This window comes from Marmota marmota, unplaced genomic scaffold, assembly GCF_001458135.2.
Source record: "Marmota marmota marmota unplaced genomic scaffold, marMar, whole genome shotgun sequence".
NCBI classification, from domain to species: domain Eukaryota; kingdom Metazoa; phylum Chordata; class Mammalia; order Rodentia; family Sciuridae; genus Marmota; species Marmota marmota.
The window spans coordinates 2,948,847-2,963,952 of NW_026000169.1; the positions used below are offsets into that span (position 1 = coordinate 2,948,847).

Below are 15,106 nucleotides of genomic sequence, written 5' to 3' on the forward strand. Positions count from 1 at the left end.
GGAAAAAGGTTCATATTCTTTAATAGCATTTGGAGAAAGGTACATGGGAAGTATGTTTTTAAGACATGTGTGTCTGAAAAATGTCATTGTATGTGTTATACTTGACTGATAGTTTGGCTGGGTATAGAACATTAGGTTGAAATAAATTTCCTTCAGAATTTTAAAGGCACTGCTACATCATTTTCTTGCGTCTGTTATCACTATCAAGAAATTGCAATCTACTACTATTTCTGATTTCTCTCCTTTAGTGGAAGCTTGAGAATTTATTAATTACCTCTTGTGTTCTGAAATTTCATTGTAGCATGCCCTAGTTTGGATTTATTGCCATTTCCTGATATTTATTGGACTTTACTGGTCTCTCCCTTCCTTGTGTCCTTCTTTCTTTTTTTGTTTGCTGGGGGCCTCACCTGCAGTAAGCAAGTGCTCTGCTGAGCTACTTCATCGGTCCTGAAATGTTTTCTTAGCTACTTCACAGGTCCTGAAATGTTTTCTTGTGATTTCATTGGTAATGTTTTTTCTTCTGCCATTCTGTCATTCCAATTTGATGATTTGGACCCTCCAACTCTATTTTTTCCTCCTATTTTTCTCTTTTTGTTCTGGCACATTTCAACTTTATGATGTAGTTGTTCTGATGAGTTTTTCATTTCTGTTATCATGTTTCTCTATCAATTTCTATTTTTTATTTCTTGTCTATAGTACTCTGTTCTTAACTGGAGTACAACACTTTTTTTCTATCTATTAATGTTTATTGAAGTTTTTTTTTTCCTCTCGTGTATTTTATTTAAAATTTTTTTTTGTCTGCCCTCCATGTTACACACTTTTCTCAGTGGCTTTCTTCCTTTGCTGATTGCATAATGTAATGTGGAAGACTAAAAAGTTGAGTGAAATATCTAAGTTCAGCAGTTTTGAAATTTTCTATGAGATGATCCATGTAGATGTCCTAACTAAACAAATGAAACTTGTATTTACCAAATGCATGTCTATCAAATGTAGTGAAATTTTCTTTAGGTTCTATGGAATTTTCAGTAATTTGCATATGTATAGTTTTCTAGTGTGGTATATAAAAAATGTAGTACTTGACTAGAATTAATTCCCTTCTTGTGGTTTTCTTTTTTCCTCATTACTACATGTGTACTCTTGGCAAATGAGTATTCTTTGGATATAGAAATTAGAGATTGTAGCACTCAATCTTTAACATGGTTTTTGGAAAAGAAATGTGAAACATGCTAGTTTTTAATTAGGAAGAGATAAAACATTGGATAATCTTGGAAATGTTTACCTAACATGAGAATTTTTTTCCAAATATGTATGTTTTTACAAATGAAATGATTGGGCTTATAACAATAGTCCTAATCTAAAATTTCTGATAAAGATTATTTGTGGTATTATATGATCAAGGTGTGTGCTGTTTATAAATAGTAAAGTTTAAAAGTAGGTAATTGTATTTTTATAGTATTCCATAGACTCTTCAGAGATTAACTATTTTATGCACATAGGTGCTCCAGTGTAGTGCCTATAAAAACACTAAAAACTGAAAAGTGCTCTACAAAAGGTATTTTGGATTCTGTAGTATGGAGGCTTTTATATCATGACTAAAAACTTATTTGACTACTATATAAATATAAGAACACAGACTCTAAAAATGAAGATTCTTAAAAATGTAGGACTGGGTTTATAGCTCAGCGGTATAGTGCTTGCCTAGCACATGTGAGGCACTGAGTTCGATCCTTAGCACCACTAAAAAATAAGTAAAATAAAGGTGTTGTATCCATTTACAACAACAACAAAAATTTTTTTAAAATGTAGAAATTTCTGAGATTTTTGTGGTAGAAACAAAAGCACTGTGAATTAATTTCAATTTTCCACCTATTGAGCAAATACTCGTTCACACTGTGACCAGAGATTGGATAAAGATATGATTTCTGTTCTTAAAGAAAGATGTAAGTAATTTTAATGTGGTAAGTGTGAGAGAACCTGGTTTGTGGAGTGGGCATAGTAAGGAATAAGAAGAGGAATGTTAGTGATAATTTAGGTTGAATCATTAATAGGATTTACTAGGTGAACTAGGATAGTTTTCTTTGGAACAGAGTGTGAAAAGTGTTGGCACTGGCACCAGTCACCTGAATAGCAGCCTACCATTTTCTCTTCTTGTTACCATAAGACAGAAACAGAACCAACATATGACCAGGTAGATAACTCTGGGTTGGGTCTGAGTGTAGTCTGTATTATATTTCAGCTTTTAGTTGTTTTTTGAAGCTAGTCTCATAGCATGTTTCTGCTACCACTAATCGGTGATTAAACCTGTTAGGATTGGTATGAGAATTGACATAGTGTTTATAAAATGTGTTCATCATATATCTCTAAATATTTTGGGAGTTTATAACAGTCCTGCCCCTCAATTAAATTTATATTCCAGTGCTACAGTAATATTTATCTGTTCAAATCTTTCCCCTTTTATCAACATTTACTTTTAGTGAATAGATTTTGCTTAAGCTATCCTCAGAGAATCAGTCATATTTTTGAAGAATTAATTTGGCTTATATCAAGTATAACTTTTTTCCCCGATATGGTCCTTAAAATAGTTCTTACATTTATTATCCAGTTTGCCTCATGGAAAATGAATAAAGACTTTTTAAAGCTTAGTGATTTATTTGGTTTCTTTCTTTTTCTTTTTTTTTTTGTGGGGGGAAAGATATTGGGGATCCTTCAAACCCAAGGCCTTATGCATGCTAGGACAGTGCTATATCCCCAGCCCTAAAACTGAGTTATTTTTAAAAACAAAATAACAACAACAAAAAACCCTTTTATTATGGAAGCTTCCAAATACAGAAATAGAGTGGAATAATGTGCCTGTCACTGAGTTTGAATGATTTATCATTTCATGGGGCCAGTCTCCTTTTTACTATATTCCTACCACTCTTACTATATTCTTAGAAAGTTTTAGTGATGTATGCATTTAATGATGTATAAAATAACACAGGATGGCTAAATTTCAGGAAGATAGACCAAGGAAGAAGGAAGGAAAATGTGGATTCCATAGCTAATGGGAACTGTCAAACAAACAGGTTCTTTTCAGTGAATTTGGCCTTTTCTTGATGGCTATGTTACTGCCAAGTCACAATTTTGAGGTCGCTTTCAAATTTGCCTGTTAATGTTCTCACATTGAGACTGGCTTTTACCCTTTTGTGCCCCCTGTTTTTTCTTCTTAGTGTCTATGTTCTGTTTGTTTTTCCCTAGCATTAAAATGTTGGGAGGTCTGTGGCAGGGCATGAAATATAATTTGCCTTGGGACCAAACACTTAACCTGGGGATGTATTTATGATCATCTAGACTACCAAAGAGAAGACATTTTTATTCTTATGGTACATTATTCAAAGTAAACTTTTGTTTCCATCTTAGTTCTAAAGACTCTATTGACAAGATTTCAAAAATTTGATCGTAAGATCTAGCCATTCTGCTGGATTTGAGCACTTGAGGCTTTAGATTCTGGGGAGAAATCTTTTTAATTTGCTTTCTATAAATTGAAATTAACTTGATCAAATGATTATTAGGGTTTAAAGAACTTGATTTTTCAGAAATTATAAAATTGAAACTCTTTATGATTAAAGAACATAAAAGATTTTTTTTTTTTTTAAAGGTGGGGGGCCTTGAGCAGGGTTTGACTTTTTTTTTTTCTTTCTGGACTGAAATGGAGGCTTTCTTTCAGGCGAATTCCCTGATGTTTGCTCTGTGTGATTTGGCTCTATCTCTGTAACTGCTAATATGTGGCATGGACTTCAGGTTGTTTGGGATCTGGATGTGCACAAAGTCTGTGTTGCAAGCCCGGATTCACAGACAGTATGTTACAAACCTGGCTTGCTGCCTCTGTTTTCTTTTTCTGTGTCCTGAGTAGCTGCATTGTTTGTTGCAGTATATGCATTGCCTGTTGTGTGTGTTCAGTTTCCTGCAGACTGACAAAGTGGGAGGGGCTTTGTTTGATACATAGCTGGGTTTTCACTGTGAGTTCTTGAGTGCACATTGCAGCCATCTTAATTACACTTTTGTGCAACTGAGACTGTGCAGCTGTCTCAAAATGGCTGCTAACCTAGTCTTTGTAGCTGCTTAGGCAGCAAGTATGTTAGTGAGGAGACTTGTCACATACATCAGGACCAGAGGTAAGAACCAATTACTCTTTTCTTTAAACAATCTAATTAAAAATCATTTGAATTTAAATGAATTTATATAGGAAGGCAAACTTATAGCTTGCTTGCTAAAAAGTTGAAATGTTTACTAGAACTATAAGCCTATATTATGGAAACATTACATAGGATGGTGAGGTCAAAGGTTAAATTCCTGTAATTTCCTACAATTTTTATATTCTGTCATTGTCAGAACATTTAATTACCATAGTAGTGCTTTTTTGGCCTGATTAACTTAATTCTCCTATATTGGATATTTTGGTTAGTTTGATATTTATTTGTAGAAATTGAAACAATATATTATCTGAACAGGTTTTTAAAAAACAGAAGTCTAAATAAACCATGCAAAGGGTGTAACTTTTCTGCTCTTTTTTTTTTTTTTTTCCCTGTGTATGTGGGGGTTATTGCTTGGAAGCTTTCAGGAAGAATGGTTATTCTCTATATAAATCTTAGAAAAATATTTTAATACTCTTAAATCTTTTTGAAAAAACTTCATTATGGGTCCCAAATCTTTCTTATCATACTGTCTCCTCTGAGATCCAACTCTCTTCACATTCTTAATAGTGCTTCACTTTTTTCTTCATAGTACTTTTTAATTTAATTGACATTTAGATTCAGATTTAGAATTTAGGAATAAGGTTACATCTAAGCCTGGATACCTTTTTACTTTATGTGTAGTATTTACTCCAGCTATAATGGATTTTAATGCCATTATAGCTGGAGTAAATAATTGTTTTAATTAACTGATGATATTATGCCTATTTAAAAGTACTCTAATTCAGTAATTTTGTAAATGTGGTTTCAGAAGTTTCAGAAAGCATTCTCAGTATTGTTCTGAAGTAGAACCGTTTATTGAGATACTTACTCCAAGGCTCTGTGGTTACCCAAAAAGGTGGGAGAACGAAATTCTTATTCATGTAATATTTCATATAGCAGAACATTTATACTTTAAGCAGTGCTTAAATCACAGTATTTACTAGATTTTTTCTGTTAATTCAAATAGTATAGTATTCTCCTGTGACATTGTCAGTGGATTATTATGAATATATCCCTGACTAATATGACATAGAACAGTAAGTCTGAACTTTCAAGATAGAGCAACTTTCTAAAAACAACATTTTGCAAATTAAGTTCTTACAGAGGACCCCAATAAATAAAAAAGGGTTAATGTGATATTTTCTTGTTGTACTTTTCTTTTATTGAATAAATTTATAACATCATACGTATATTTAATAAAATGAAGATAGTTACACAGTTTATGAAAATGCTTCAAATTAGATCATATATGATAATTATAACATTGATAGTTCCATTTAACTCATTTATTAGTAATTCACTGTGGAAATTCAGTTTGAAAATCAGACTGTATCTATGTTCTGTTTTGATTTTCATGAAGGTAGACTATAAGACTATATTTATAATACTTAATAGGTTAAGGTTGCTGCCTTATCACAAACTTTTTTTTTTTTATTGTTACTTGTTAGTTTTTTTAATTGTTAGTTAGAGAAAAATAAGAATAAAAAATTCAATATATGTAAGGTAGCCTGTTCATTCTTTCAGTAAAGTCATGCCCTGTGGTGTGTTTGAAACATAAATATTCTGTGACCTTAATCACTTTCATTTTCATGCTTATAGTATGAATAGCTTACTGTCTTAGTTGCAGAGGTGGAGGGAAGGAAATATACATTTTAGTATTTAAAATATGTATATTTTAAAAATTACATAATGCAAGTGACCTTCTTGGTTTGGTATTCTCTAATGCTGGAGAAACCCTGACTAGGCTAAAATTACGGAGCAATTTATGTTGGTTTTCAGAGTGGGACATAGGGAAATTTTAGTGATCCACTTCTTTTGCCTTCTATTGCTGACTATAAAATTTGCTCCCACCTTTCATAAGATTATTACTTGTACTTGGGGAAACACTAGCACTCTGTGGTTACATAGGGTATTATTGCTAATGCTTTCACTGCTGTGTTGTATTTTTGCAACTATAAATATAAACTATATTTCACTGTGATTACTTTGGGGTTGGGGGCAGTTTTCAAATTTTCTATGCTTAATTACAGGTTAGTTATTATGTTGGACAATTGAGGGCATAACATATCTGAGAGCTGGATAATTGGGATTGTTTATTGTCACCTTTTTTTTTGTCCCGTTTGTTTATCTTCTTTTTATAAGCCATTTCATTAACATAATTTTTTAAGGGAAATGTGGGAGTGTTGGAAAGCACATTAACCAAGAGTTCAAATCTGAATTTGAATCACGTTTTGACTACTGGTTTCTGATATTGACCAGCTCATTCCATTTTCTGATTCTTGTTTCCTCATCTACAAAATGGGTAAAGATTCCTGTTTGGCAACCATATGCTGAGAATCAGTTTGCATATTTCTAAATAGTACCATGAAATAATCTATGTATATCAGACATTCTCATTTTGCCAGTAAGTTTTGCATGCTTTCAGTTTGTTGCTCAGATGTCCTTTACTTTATCAAGCGTCACTAGATCGAAGTATTTTGAAAAAGTGTGGAAAATTTTCATATAACTCATGCTCAGAAGTGAGAAGTTGCTAGCTAACATTCAGTATGTCCACTTTGTAGTGTTATATATTTATGTTTGTACTACTCTGTTAAATAAATTAGCCAGCCATCTTTTGCTGTGCGTGGGTAATGACATATATTTATTAAGTAAAACCAATATTAAAAGTTGGCATTATAGAATTAAGAGTAGTAGGAGCAATGTGTCAGTTCTGGTCTGGGTGAATCCTCCAAACATAGTGTAAGAAAATGAATTCTCTGAAAAGATGACTTGAACTCAGGGCCTAGTTTTTCCTGTTTCAGTATAAATAAGAGTCCTTTTAAGAACAATAACATTCTCTTTCAGTGAACACAAACTGGCAGCCACCAGACTTATTTATTTATTTATTTTTTGTCTTTTAGCCATTCCTGTGTTTTTCCAGTTGTTGACATTTAAAGTTAGATTTCAGAAGAAAATCAAGATGTCTCACTTTTTGAAAAGATAGGTCAATGTTAGGCATGCATTTCTGTTTAAGAACAGTAATCTAACTTGAGTAGATACTGTCTCCTTCATATTCTTGCTCACATATAGTCCTTTTTAGCTGATTCACATTACTTACCAGGTCTCTGTAGGTTGGTTATCTTAAATCCCCATACTGTTTATTTAATGAAGTAAGTATTGGCAGCCTTAACTTTCTAAAATATATCTAATGTGGAACAAAGTAAACTTGTAGGAGAGTTCTAGCACAAGTAAAAATTAGTTCATTCTCTAGAAGATAGGGCACATTTGTTAACTTTTCACTTTGTTATAATTTTTATATTGAGTACAATGGGACCAGATGAAGAATATCCACAAAAAGTGACAATCAGTTGAAAATGAAGGGATTAAAGAATGCTCATTAGAAACAGATTGTCTGAGGTCTTAATGTGTGTGGATTATCACTGTATTAGAGACATCACTGTCTATCAACTTGGTGTTCTTAATAATGATACCAAATAAGAAAAAGTTAAACTGTCTTTTAGATATGCAGTTTTTTGAATTAGGTCAATAAAATAACATTTTATAAAAGGTGTTTTTTTGTGCCTCCTCCCCAACTGATTGAGCTAAGAAATTTAGACAAAATAATGAGTAAGGGTTAAGAAAATTTTCTTAATTGCAAATGTTTCCTAGTAGGATGTTTCTTAACTAGATAAACCACGTGATAAACCACGTCAACACTGTGAAGATTATCTTTGTTGCACAAAAGATGATAGTTTATAATCTTGGTCTTAAATTTGAATTCTGTCTTTTCCAGAGTGAAAGCCAACTTTTTAACATTCGTAAAATACCAGGATGTTGGTAATGCTAAGCAAGTGCTAAAAACAAAACAAAACAAAACATTATTCCTTTTTGAAAAATAGCTTTGCATTTAAAGGTAAAACTTTCATAAAAATTGAAAATATGGTTAACTGCATAGGAAATGTGGAATCCCTGCTTTGCTACTACTCACACTCCCAAAATAGAGTGATTTGGGAAGAAAGACACTAACATATATTCAAATAAGAGTTTTTTTTTTTTAAACGTTCATTTTAGAACTTTCACCAAGTATCCTCTGATGGTGATTTGTGGCAGTCTGTTATTAGTCATGAACATATGCATATGGAAATGGTGCAAACAGTATTGCCTGGTGAATCTAGGCAATGAAAGAGGGAGTTTAACACCACCAAGATGTCTGAGGAGTTACTTCTGCATTTGTCTGAGGGTGTCTGTTTTTCCTTTCTGAAATAAGCTGGATTCAGCTGCCAGTAGAAATCTTATATCTGACTGGTGCTTTCCTTTGCTGGATATAGAAGGAACTGAGGCATGTGTGGTGGATAGCATTAATATAGAAGTCTAGAAAGATTATTCCTGGTCTGGTGCTGCTATTAATTGTATAGTTTGGGATAGATTACTTAACCTCTTTCTACACCAACTCAACAGTTAGATTCAGAGTGAATCCATGTGCTTCCATTGGATAGTTAAAGATTAAATGAAAAATGTGTACATACTGCTTAGATTCCATACCTATTTGTAGGTATGTGTTCCATATGTCTGGTATTTTTATGGGATGAGGCAAGTTTCTTATTTTCAGAATCTCGGTTTTTCTTATTTTTAAAATGGGAATAATTTTATCATACAGAGTTTATATTGGGATTTAAATGAGGATAACAAATGTAAAGCACCTGGTGCAGAGTCTGACACAAAATAAGCGTGAGTTAAATATTGGTTGTTTTTGTTTCACAGGGTTACCTTTAGCACAGAATTTTATTTTCCCAATCATTATTTTAGGAAGAATGGATTTAGGGTGAAGTCTGAGTTACTAGGTACTTTAGAAAAAGATCTTTAGAGGTGAGGACTTTGTTAAGAGTGTGGCTGATTTATAGTAAAAATGCTAGAGATCAAGGTGTTTAAAATCTCACAGTGTAGACTTTTAAAGAGCCTAAATGGGACAAAACAAGAATTCTTATTTGGGATAAGGCATCATGGTAGAGTTTTATAAAAACAAAGTGAATTGTGATCAAGTGACTCAACAAATTGTCTTGATGCTTGGTATACAAGATTCCTGCCGTTATATCCAAAACATTTTTGGGGAGGAGTGGGGAAGACACAGAAAATACTGGACAAGGTGAGAAATACTCAGGGATTGTGAATGTGGTCTGTACTTAGTTCAAGAATTGTTTGTTTCTGGGCTTCCATGACATATGAGTGGAAATTGAATTTTAATATCAAATATGATAACTAATTTTATGTCAGTTGGGTCAAACAATAATAAAATATAGGCTCATATTTTTGCCTTTTTAATTTTATTTTTCAAATAACTCATTTTGATTTTATTTTATAAAACATTGGTCTGTTATGAATTGGAAGATACCAGTCCTTTGCAGTTATTAATTTGAGAAGCTGTGAGCTAGATCAACAACTTCTATTTTTGATACTTTTATAAGCAGTTTTTAGAGATTTTGCTTCTTTTGATTAATTAATTCACGTCAGGTAATTAGTGTATTTGACTTTAAAAATAATGTTTAAATGCTTGTTATTTATTGTATTTTATTCTGAAAAAATGATTTCAGGACTTTTGAATTTTAAGTACTTCTGCTCAAAAGTTGGATGCATATACAAGTAGAAAAAAAGAGGAAGCATCTAAAAAATTAAAACTAGGAAGCAATACTACAATACTTCAAAAACTAGGAAGGAATATAGTACCTAGATAATTTCTAAGATCTTTTCCAACTCTGAGGTTTTATGATCAATATATGGTACTTAGCTCTTGTTATATTACCTTACTGCCCACCAAGTATTAATTGTATGGTTTATACCATATGAAATTATATCATCGTATGTTTACATCACTAAATCTGCTGCTGGTGGGGTACAGATTCTGAGAAGAGAATATAGTTGTTTTAGGAAATCATTTCTTATTTGTAGATTACCTAGGTCATATGATTATTATAGGAAATTTACCTCATTATGTTTATTATGCAGTATGGGTAACTTAAGTGTGTTTTAAGACAGCTAAAAATAAGATTAAAATAATAAAATATTTTGGATAACCCCTAAGTAGCATTTTAAGTAATTTTTCATTTTATTATCCTTTCAGATGTGCCACTAAACTAGTTTCTGGATTGTTATTTGAAAGTAAACTTTAAGGTATCTATACTCTTAACAAAATAAGTTGAAAAATAGAAGTGGAGATATAAAATTACATAATAGTAAATCATAAAGTAACTATACATTTTTTTTTTTTTTCAACAAAGGATCTCCATAGGTAATAACTCAACTCTTGTCCGGTTAAATCTGGGCAGTAAAAATGGTACATCAGTGATAACAGTTTTTCAAAAAAATGTGGCCCTGCAAAATATGTTCTTATGAGGATATTTGTATTTGACATGCCTGGGTTTTTATACTGAGCACATGCTTTAATAATATTAATTAGTGGCAAATGTGTTGGATTATTTAACATCATAACAGTGGTACCTGAAGATGTGTTTGGGCACCATTATACAATATGGTTCTTATAGCAAATTATTAAATGATATTTACTATTTAATTGATAAATTAATGAGATTTGAAAAGTGGTTGTGGAGTGTGGAACAAGGATACATTTTTGGTAATGTAAATTGTAACTTATACTTTCAATGATTGTTAAAAATAGCAACCATTGAATTTTAAGTAATTAGTAGTCTGGTTACTTAGCTTTGGTAAGCTAAGGCTTTTTAATATCTGGGGGGGTTAAAATATTTTTCATGTGATGGGGATGTAATTTCAGTTATATAAGAAATGTAAGTTGGTGTTCTTTTATTACCTGGATTTGAATTATATTAGTAAATAGATGCCAGATATATTCTAGAACCAGTTAGGGCCTGTTGGGGAACAAATGGGGAGGGTTTACACAGCAGTACTCTCCTTTAGTTTGGGCTTAAAATGAGGACTGCTTTATGTAAATTGTTCTTACTGGCGCCAGCTAGCTGTAACTGCAGTCTGGCTGTGCTAGGGCAGCAAATAATATGTGTCATGGATTTTCTGTTTGGAATGTATAAGAATTTAGCCTTTTGCACTGGAAGAACAGAGTTGATGCATTAGAATAACAGAGTGAGACCTTCACAATTGACAGTAAATATGTGAAGTAGTGAGAAGCTATAAGCCTTTTAAGCTTTTAGTTCTGCTTTTATAGGTTTATGCCTATTGATACTATTGGGTAATATGTGGGAGGTACTTAACTGCACACAGTTGCTGCAGACCCAATAGTTGACAGCATAGAAAGCAGTACAAAGAATTCTGATTCTGGGCATTTTCACTTGAAATAGTCATTTTGAAGATATACTTTGTTTGTTCTGTGAGCTTCATTGACATGTTGAATGACGTTTTTGGCTTTTGTGGTTAATGGGATGTTTGCTGCACAAACTACATAACAGATGTGAACCACTATTTGAAAGGAATTTTAATATGTAGCCAACCTACTGTATTCCTGTTTTTTCATGAATATGAATCAAACAAGAAAATTTAGACTCAACAAGACTGACCTAGAAGTCTGCATTAGATTTTAATATTAATACAAATGAACTAAGTAGCAGTGATTTACAGAAGAGGAAGTTCTTTTCCCAGTATCAAGCTGCCCACAGGTAAGAGATTCAGGTCCTTTTTCTGTGACATTCCCCTAATCTTCCTCCCCCAAGCTTGCATCTTTCTCTCACCATTGGGAAGGATTTTGTTTGTTTTTAGTTTTAGTAGTAACAGGGTTGGTAGATTGTTTAATGTTAATATTTCAGGAAATTTTGAGTGTCAAATTTGGATTTGGTCTTTAAAAAATGTTATTTTCCTCTTCAAAATTTTCTCATTTCAATTTGAATTGAAATGAACTAACAGTGGGTTTCACATATGAACATTACTCTTATATACAGTATGTTCATATTACATATAAATCAGTTTTAGATCTCTTTTTATTATAGTCTGTTACTATGTTCTCAGTTGCACTGACACCAACTGGCACATGCAGAGAGATGACATTTTGTAACATTACTTAATTAGAGTTTTAGTGTAAATTTACCACTTGGAATTTACCCTTACAAATAAGGCTGCTTATGCTTTCACATTTGGCTCATTGACATGCATTAGATAATATGTATTTATAAAAATATAACAAGTTCTTCAGTTTGACCTTTATTCCACTTCCATATATTTAAATTTATCACAGTTTTAACAAAGTGAATGTAAGAATCTAAAACTAAAATAATAGTATTAATTAGAAATTCCATCGAATCAAATATTTTATTCTTAAGCTGGGTAAAGAGTACACAGGTGTTTGTTTTTGTTTTTGGTTTGCCTTAAGTATTGTATACAGAAAAACGAAATCCTATTTTAAATTAACTATATAAAACAAAGACTATGTTGCCATTACTATAAAGATATGAAGGTATATTTTTATCAAGAAATGTAAATATGTATGTCTGTTAACATTAGTATGGCTACAGATAAAATATTACTGATATAATTATTTGGGGGGAATGGGCGTAAGGATAAAGTGGAAAGCGGAAATGAGGTTAGTTTAGAGAAGTGGAAGAAAGGAATTATATTAAGCAGTTCTGTCTACTCTTTGCCTCCTCTCTAGAAGTTAAACAACAGGCTCTTTCTACAATCTTAAATTAATGTTAGTTTTAGGTGGGACTTTATTTCTCTAGCTTCTGAAAGGTAACTGGTCATTTACTACTGTGTGGTAGTGCACTTAAATCTAGAGGTCTGCTATGATAGAAGTCACATGTTCCAGGGGCATGAACCTGTTGCCTTTTGACATTTTTGCCTAGAGTTAAAAAAAATAATATGTAGTCTATTAAAGGTTTTAAAAAAACATAGAAATTTATGGGGTTTTTTGGTGTGTGTGTTTCATCTTAATAAACAATTTCATTATGATTGACAAAATGATAACAGAAAGATACCCATTTTGATTACTGTGTTTAGATTGGATGGGAAGGTCATTCTTCTCTTGGTGTGGAGGACATCGCACATCTGAAACAGTTGGGAAATGTTTTCAAACTTCTCTAGAACCATAATTTGGAAGAATGTTGCTCTGGGAAGGTGTTTGAGATGGACTGCCTTTTTTTTTAGAGAGAAATAGAAAAGGGGAATTGTTAGATGAAAATAGAGGCATTTATTGAATGCTGTTATAGTAGGGGCTCATAAGCAAAGAAAAATAAGGGGAATAGGCTCTAGGAGTATTCTGAATAGACAAACCTAAAAGGAAGCATGGAAGAAAAGATAAAAGTCATGAGAATAAGAGTGCTATAATTTTTGGTAGTATTAAAATTGAGTGTAAGCAATCCAAAATCTGGGGGATAAAAGTATGAGTTTTTACTTCTTGTGTTCCTCTTAGGCAATTAAATTCATGTAGCAAGCAATGTAGAATCACAAAATCTTTGAAGTAAAATGAACCAGAATTACATTTTGCACAGAAATCTACTGTTTAATATTTCTGACAGGTAAGTTATCTAGTTATTGGCTTTAGCATTTTTAATGACATGAAGGAAGCATCTTTGATTCAAAAGGCAATTCCTTCTTTTTCTTGGACATCTGACAAATTAACATTTTTGAGACAAAGTTGCTTTTTGCCTTCACTCCCAATGCCCATCTGCTTTCTGTCTCTGTCTACCTCTGAAATCATGAAAATTTCCTTGTGTTTTCTATGCTAAATATCCTTCTCTTATTCCAACTGTTCTTCAAACATGTTGTTCAGGATCATTCTTGATGAATGATCATCCTCTTGTTTACTTTCAATTATTAAAAGTCTCTCTGATCCAAACAGTACTCAAAAAATGTCCCCCTCCCCCTTCTCCTTGACTGTATACTTCTATTCTGCAATTTTAACTTTGTAGTAGTATTTTTGGCAGCCACTTGTGCTGTTGAATTTTTTTGTACAGTAAGTTAAAAACTCCTTAGTCTTTTATATTTGAATATTTAAGCCAAGTAGCTGTCTTTATGTCTCTTTTAAAAAATTCTCTTTGAGACAGTGTCTCTTAAGTTGCTGAGCCTGGCCTCAAACTTGCAGTCCTCCTGCTTCAGCTTCCACAACACTGGGATTATGGGTTTGCAACACCACTCCTGGTTTCTTTCATGATTTCTAGTATTGTTTATTATGTTCATTATGCTTTCTCTGGATCTTCTTTGCTATATTTACCCCTTTATAGTAGTCTTTTCAAAGAACTGGCATTGGTTTCATTGGCTACTGACTAGTTTTTTGAGTTTTTCTATCATAATTTTGCTTTTATTTTAAATCCTTGCTTTGGTATTATATCTTTCTGCCTTGACTAGTGGTTTTGAGTTGGCGGGTTTTTAATTAGCATATGAAAATATGACTGTCAGTCTTCATATGAATATCATTTTAGTTGAGTTTCTTAGGTTATATTGCTAGTGATTTATTTTTCCACTGATTTCCTCTATTTTTTTTTTAATTTATAAGGAGAAAATTTCCCTCTCATCTTGTTAGTATATCTAACTTTATTATATTTTAGCCAAAGAATATGGCCTTGTGTGATTTGTTTTATTTGCCTTTGAATTTATTAAGATTTCCTTGTTACCACATGCAGGATCAATATTGATATTTATTGGATGTATTTGTGAGAAGTTTATATTTGGGTTTATTGGGTATTCTAACATGTTAATTAGGAAATGCATTCTTATTGCTTTTATTTTGTTCATTTGTAGATTTTAGAAAGAGGTATGTATAACTCTGCTTGTGGATTTATTAGTTTCTTTCTGAACTTTTAGAACTGTTTCTGCTTTACATGATTTGAAATGTTGTTATTTAGGTACATCAAAAATACACATTTCTAGTGACATGTCTTTTATCAACAGGACATGATTTTTTTATTTCTACCATATTCTGCAACCCCTAAATCTGCTAGCTC

At 32.2% G+C, this 15,106-nt stretch overlaps 1 protein-coding gene across 1 annotated transcript in view; it reads left to right on the top strand.

Annotated features, from left to right (window-relative positions):
* The first annotated feature begins 3,641 nt into the window (after window positions 1-3,641).
* LOC107152686 (activating transcription factor 7 interacting protein) overlaps window positions 3,642-15,106 on the top strand; it is an 86,465-nt gene continuing 75,000 nt past the window's right edge. Inside the window, 1 exon segment of the mRNA XM_048787209.1 lies at window positions 3,642-4,154. The gene's annotated coding sequence lies outside the window, so the exon portion shown is untranslated.